The sequence below is a fragment of the Psammomys obesus genome, unplaced genomic scaffold (genome assembly GCF_907164565.1).
Source record: "Psammomys obesus unplaced genomic scaffold, mPsaObe1.curated_primary_1811, whole genome shotgun sequence".
Lineage (NCBI taxonomy): Eukaryota > Metazoa > Chordata > Mammalia > Rodentia > Muridae > Psammomys > Psammomys obesus.
Window position 1 is genome coordinate 842,508 of NW_026590704.1, and position 7,656 is coordinate 850,163.

A 7,656-nucleotide genomic window follows, 5' to 3' on the forward strand; every position below is an offset into this window, starting at 1 on the left:
TTCTTTCTTTCTTTCTTTCTTTCTTTCTTTCTTTCTTTCTTTCTTTCGTCTTTCTTGAGATTAGGTGTCACAGTTTTGTGCCTACAAAGGCCATTCCATTTGCCTATATACATTCCTGCTGCAGATGGGAACTTCTGACTGCTTTCCTTTTTCTTTCTTTTTGTTGCTGTTCTTTTAAAAACAATTATAAATATATTTTTAATATTTATTTTAATTATGTGTATGCATGTGTGTTTGGGCACATGGGAGCAAACGTGCCTGTCAAGTCTATAAAAGAGTGTTGGAGCCCTTGGAGCCGGAGTTATAGGTACCTGGTGTGGATGCTGTGAAATGAATTCATGTTCTCTGCAAGAGAAGTACATGCTCTTAAACACTGAGACACCTCTCCAGCCTTTAAAAATGTCTTTTTTAGCTTCTGTAAAGCAAAGGACACTGTCATCAAAACAAAACGCCTGCCTACAGATTGGGAAAGAATCTTCACTAACCCTTTATCTGACAGAGGACTAATATCGAGTATATACAAAGAACTAAAGAAGCTTAAAAGCAGCAAACCAAGTAATCCAATTAAAAAATGGGGAACAGAGCTAAACAGAGAATTCTCGATAGAGGAATATCGAATGGCAGAGAAACACTTAAAGAAATGCTCATCCTTATTAGCCATCAGGGAAATGCAAATCAAAACGACCCTGAGATATCACCTTACACCCATCAGAATGGCCAAGATGAAAAACTCAAGGGACAACACATGCTGGAGAGGTTGTGGAGAAAGGGGAATCCTCCTCCACTGCTGGTGGGAATGTAAACTTGTACAACCACTCTGGAAATCTATCTGGCGCTTTCTCAGACAATTAGGAATAGTGCTTCCTCAAGACCCAGCTATACCACTGCTAGGTATATACCCAAAGTTTGCTCAAGTACACAAAAGGGATATTTGCTCAACCATGTTTATAGCAGCATTATTTGTAATAGCCAGAACCTGGAAACAACCCAGATGTCCATCAACGGAAGAATGGGTACAGAAATTGTGGTATTTTTACACAATGGAATACTACTCAGCAATCAAAAAGGAGGAAATCATGAAATTTGCAGGCAAATGGTGGGATCTAGAAAAGATCATTCTGAGTGAAATATCCCAGAAGGAGAAAGACAAACACGGTATATACTCACTTATATAGACCTATAAGATATGATAAACATAATGAAATCTATACACCTAAAAAAGATAATCAAGAGAGCGGACATGGGGTAAGATGATCAATCCTCATTTAGAAAGACAGATGGGATGCGCATTGAACATATGACAGGAGTCTACTGAGCGCATTTGAAAGACTCTAACTAGCAGTGTTTTCAAAGCAAAGACTCATGACCAAACCTTTGGCAGAGTACAGGGAATCATAAGAAAGAAGGGGAGTTAGTCTGATGAGGAAAGGATAGGAGCTCCACAAGGACCAAATATATCTGGGCACAGGGTCTTTTCTGAGACTGACATGCAACCAAGGACCATGTATGAATGTAACCTAGAACCTCTGCTCAGATGTAGCCTGTGGTAGCTCAGTAACCAATTGATTTCCCATAGTGAGGGGAACAAGGACTATTTCTAACAGGAACTCAATGACTGGCTCTTTGGCCTCCCCACCCCCCAAGGGAGGAGCAGTCCTGTTAGGCCACAGAGGAGAGCTTTGCAGCCAGTCTTGAAGATACCTGATAAAACAGGATCAGATAAATGAGGAGGAGGTCCCCCCTATTAGTGGACTTGGAAAGGGGCACGGTGGAGATGAGAGAGGGAGGGAGGGACTGGGAGGGAATGAGGGATCAGGACACGGCTGGGATACAGAGTTAATAAAATGTAACTGATAAGAAAAAAATAAAATTCAAAAAAATGTCTTTTTTTTTGCATTTATTTATTTGTTTGCTTGTTGTATGTTTGTATACCATACTTTAGGTCAGAGGTCAGAAGACAATTTGTCAAAAGTGGTTCCGTTCTTCCATGATGTGGCTGCTAGGGTTCAAATTCAGATAATCAGGCTTGATGAGAGCATTTTTATCCACCACACCGAGCCATCACTCCGGCCCATATTTTCCTTTTCCACAAACTGTGTCCTCTGTTTTTGTTTTGCCTTCAGCATAGAGCGAAAATTCTTCATTACTACTAAAACTTACTGGTTACTTTCTTCTCTCCACATGTAGCCTGCTTTGTCTACTTTTCTTGACATTAATTATATTCAATAGTTGTTTATAATTCTTTTTAAGCTAATGAAATTTTAGTTTTAGGATTATAGAAAATATAACAGTAAAATAAAGTTTGCATATAAACTTTTCTTTCAATGCGTACAAGTATATATGTCAGGTTTTTTTTCTATAAACATCTTGTATTAAAATAATAGGTTTGTCGTGACTGATAAACGTGAATATACTATTATCAAAGTACATGATTTTTATTAAGACTCACTCTTTGTATTGTCCAGTGGGCCTTAAGGATTTTTCTTGTCACAAGGAATGACTAAGGTCAGATAGTAGGGAAGGAGGACCTCCCCTATCAGTGGACTAAGGAAGGGACAAGGGGAGAAGAGAAAGAGAGGGTGGGACTGGGAGGAGATGAGGGAGGGGCTACAACAAGAGTACAGAGTGAATAAATTGTTACTACTAATAATAAAAAATAGGAAAAAAAGAGAGAAAAGAATAGCTTGAATGTCCTAAACATTCCCTGTACTCCCCTCTTCTCTCTTGATCTCTGATTATCATTTGCCAGAGTGGTCTCCTGTATGATCTTTTACCTTCTCACATCATTTTCTCCTACTTAGCTGTTTCTTCTTTCTTTTTCAAGAGTTTGAAGGAACTATCTATTTGCCTTTGTTTTAAAAATCTCTCTACACGCCCAGAACCTCTACATTTAGTCCTTTGTGGGTAATTAAGAGCCATGGTTCTATTTCTTATCATCACTTGCTGTCTTCTCCGGAAAGCCCTAGACTCTTCTGACTCCCCAGCATTCTCCTTTCTTCCCCACGCCATCTAACCTTAGTTAATTAAATTATGCCGTGTAATATATTCTTCAGAATTTTGGGCTTAGAGTATTTTAAGAACATATATCTCACAGTCTACAATCTGTTAACAAGTCAATCTGCGTTCAGCCATCATCTTATTATTATAAGATATAATTCCTTCAGTTCTGCCTAAAGCACCATTATTTCTTCTAATCATGAATCTAAGATAAGCCTTGAGCCCTACTCTACCACACTTGTTCAAATTACTATGTTTGGTTTAAAGCTGAAGACTCAACTTTAACTTATTCTTAACACCTTTAATAAATATTTGATTTGAGAAGTGGCTTAATCCATGAACATCTGATTTCAAAGACTGAGTAAGAAAAGGAAATTTTTCTATATACCAAAAACAGTTTGAAATTTGTTTGTTTGTTTTCCTGAATGAATAAATCTAGTATTAATTTCACCAGCTTTTTTTCTCTTGTAAAAATGTGCTTGTAAATTAGACAAAGTGACTCATGCCTGTAACCCAAACACTTGGGAAGATAAGGTACAGGATTGCCAGTACACGGTCAGCCTCTGATACATAACAAAATACTGACAATAAAATAAAAATACTTAAATATAGATATGATGAAACATAAATGTATATTTATGGCTTGTACTTGTAAACTGTAGCATATGCTTTATTCCATATAGCACATTTTGTTGTTATTGTTCTTGCTCCATTGTCTCGTCTGTTCTTATATTATGAAAACGGTTTTATTGTTTTATTTATTAAAGATAGTAACAATAATAAATTGTTAGTGAAAATAATTTGAGATAGCTGAGTATTTCAGGAGATGCCAGTAACTTGGGTTAAAAGGCTTTTGTTAGGAAATCTATCAAAGGTTTTTCAAGATGAATTTTATAAAAAGAGCTCCCAGTAACTTCTGCCAAGATCACCATCAACACCCTAACAGGAAAAGACATAGCTGTGGGAGCTCATCTCGGGCTCCAAAGTATGCTTGACTCACAACACAGCCACCCACAGTTGTCAACCCTGGAGGAATAGCCACAGCTGCGTGGAGCTTGACTTGGCTCTCCTGAGGTCATAGAAGAGAGTAAAGAAAACTCCACACAGAGAAAGAACAGAAATGCCACAAATGCAGAATTAAACTGGTAAAAATCAGCACAGAGTTTATTGCAGACCAAGACAAGGAAGAGGAAGCAGCAGATCTTCTGAGCAGACAAAAGTAACATTTATGTCATTTTTCCCTATATCTTATTTCTCCTCTATCTCCACCTAGGTTTCCTTACCCTTTACAATGATTTGTTATCTTCTCGTGATTTTATTATCTTATATTTCCACCTAGCTCTGCCCCAACTCATCTATATTTTTTCTATAGAGTTCAGCATGCCATTGTATCATTCCAACACAGTTCCCTATTCTTTATGGCTTTTATAGTTTTGCTCTTTTTCTTTTCTACCTTAATTTCTCTTTTCCTGTACCCATTTCTCTAACTGTTATGTCTCCCACAGTGTAGATGCTCAACTAGTTTATGATATGTGTATATAACTAACTTTACCCCCACTTTTTAATCTACTGTTAACCCCAAACCCCACTTTTCTACTCCAGGTTTTTCTTTTGCTTCTAGGATTCCTATTCAGATGGACATTACTCTCCTCTACCCTCCATCCAACAACCTCATATTAAGTATTAACCTCCTTGAGATGGCTTACCTCTTATGTTTTCCTTTCCCCTCACGGACCACAATTGCTAAGATATTAATATACACAGTGTGATTAGGGTCCCTCTGTTCTCTGAACCAACTGGCACTTACAAAGTATCTCTATTATCCAAGTAACTATACAGTTACTCTATTGTTAAAGTAGGCCAGCTGTTAGAGAGTGATTATCGCTGCAGATAATATTCAAATCAAAGCAGTGGATTAAAGACAGAGCCTTGTTCTTGAAATGTCAGTAAAACATTAAAATATTATTATGATTGTACTACAACCTAGTCTTTTGAACACTGAAAATATGTCTTATGTAAGAAAAATGGCAATTTGAATTAAAAGAACAACAACTACAAAAACCAAATAGTAGCCAATGATCTAATTCCAAAATTGGCAGATGCCTGTGCAAAAATACAAGTACCTAGAAAAACAAAGAAACTTGTCTTATCCAAAAATGACCAATCCCATCTTAATGACCCAAAGACAAAATAGCTTAGATGAAATTCTAGATCCGTTGTTCTCAACCATCTTAATGCTGCAGCACTTCAATACAGTTCTTCATGTTCTGGTGACCCCACAAACATGAAATTATTTTTGTTGATGTTTCATAACTTAGGTTTGCCATCATTATCAATCATAATGTAAACATCTGATAGGATGGATATCTGATAGGTGACTCCTGTCAAAGGGTTGTTTGGCCCTCCCCCGCGGGGTCACCACTCACAGGTTGAGAACCACTGCTTTAAACACATAATTTGAAGAAATGATTATAAATAAAGTCAGCTTCAATAAGACATGAAATAAGGCAGTCAGTTTGTAACATGAAATGTAACTTAGTAAAAAGAGAAATACTGAAGACAATCCAAGTTGAAATGATGGAAATGAAAACTGCAGTAGGTCAAGGAAAAAACTTCAGGAGAAAGCTTCATGAATAAAATCATCAAGTGAAAAAGACTATCAAGGTAGGAAGACCAAATAAAGGAAGTAGGTTATCCAATCAAAGTGAATGCTACAGTTTAAAAATTTAAATAAAACATGCAAGAATATGAGACAGCATGAAAGACAAACCCAAGTATTATAAGCATATAAACAGAAGACATTCATGCAAATTGTATAATTAATATTTGTAATCAAACCATAAAAGAATATTTTCAAAATTTAGAAAAGAGGAGCCCATCCAATTAAAAAAAAAATCCTTTGATCACCTCCCTCTGAGGGTAGGCAGCCTTACAAGGCCACATAAGAAGACAATGCAACCACTCCTGATGAGACCTGATAGACTTGGATCAGAGGGAAGGGGAGGAGGACCTCCCCTATCAGTGGACTGGGAGAGAGACAGGGGTGGGGAAGAGGGAGAGTGGGATTGGGAGGGGAGGAGAGAGAGAGGTACAGGGGGGATACAAAGTGAATAAACTGTAATTAATAAAAATAAAAATAATTTTAAAAATTCTTTATTTTTTATTATTATTATTTATTATGATTTATTCATCTTGTATCTTGGCTGTAGCCCCCTTTCTCATCTCCATTTGGTCCCACCTTACCTCCTTCTTCTCTCTCCGTCTCTCCCTTGGTCCACTGATAGGGGAGGTCCTCCTCCCCTACTATCTGACCCTAGCCTATCAGGTCTCATCAGGACTGTCTGGATCCTGTTTCTCTGTGGCGTAGGAAGGCCACCTCACCAGGGAGAGGTGAGCAAAGAGCCAGCAACTGAGTCCATGATAGAGACAGCCCCTGTACCCCTTACTAGAGAATCCACATGGAGACTGAGCTGCTGGAGCCCATGCAGATTAGCAGCCACACAGAACACCAAACATGAAGGACCAAAAAAGAAACTCTTCATTATACTATAATTAAAACATTGAAAGTTCAACACACAGAAAGAATATGTGCAACAAAAGAGAAAGGTCAAGTCACATACAGAGCTATGCCTATTAGAATAACTGCTGATGTTTTAATACAAATAATAAAGCAGGGATGTTTTGAACTCATTTCTTTCAAATTCTGAAAGATCACCACTGCCAATCCAATTTAAAATGCCCAACAAAACTATTTTGTCATATCCAAAGGTAAAGAAATCTTTCTATGGTAAAAGTAGCCTAGAGAAAGGTAGGACCCCCTATAACATTCTACAGAAGACACTGAATGAATTTTTCAGTCTAAAGAGAAACATAAACACACTCAAGAGAATACAGGAGAAGAAAGCACACAATGCTAACACATCATTCAATAAAGGAGGATCAAGAAATTCCCAAACACTATACATACCAATAAAATGACAGAGGGCAATGTACAACTCTAAATAAAAACTGAATACTCATGATCTCAATTTCCTACAAAAAGACACAAACTAAAGCCAGTGTTACAGCACACACCTCTAACGCCAGTGCCTGGGAGGCCGAACCAAGTAGATCTCTGTTAATTCAATGTCAATCTGTTATGTATAATAAGTTCCATACTAACTAGAACTACAGAGATAAAGTTTGACAAATAAAGAAGTAATAAAAAGACACAAACTAACAGGTTGGCTTAGAAACCAGAATTCCTCTATTTAATGCCTCACAAGAAACATGATTTGTTATCAAAGATAAACATGATTTGGGGCAAAAGGATGAAAAAGAGTATCTCAAGCAAATCAAAGCAGAAAATTAACAGGAATTGCTATTCCAGCATCTGAAAAAACAAAATCTGAACCAAATCTTATTACATATATACACATATATATGTATATATATGAAGTAACAAGACATTAAGAGGTTCTGAAGAGATCTGCACCAAGCATTGGCTCATAAATGTTTATAAATCAAATACTACTAGACTGAAAATCAGACTTATTCAAACAGCAAAGAAGAGTGATTTAAATATCCTGCTCCTCTTACAGTTAAATGAGCTGTACAAAAAAGAAAGAAAGAGAGAAAGAAAGAAAGAAAGAAAGAAAGAAAGAAAGAAAGAAAGAAAGA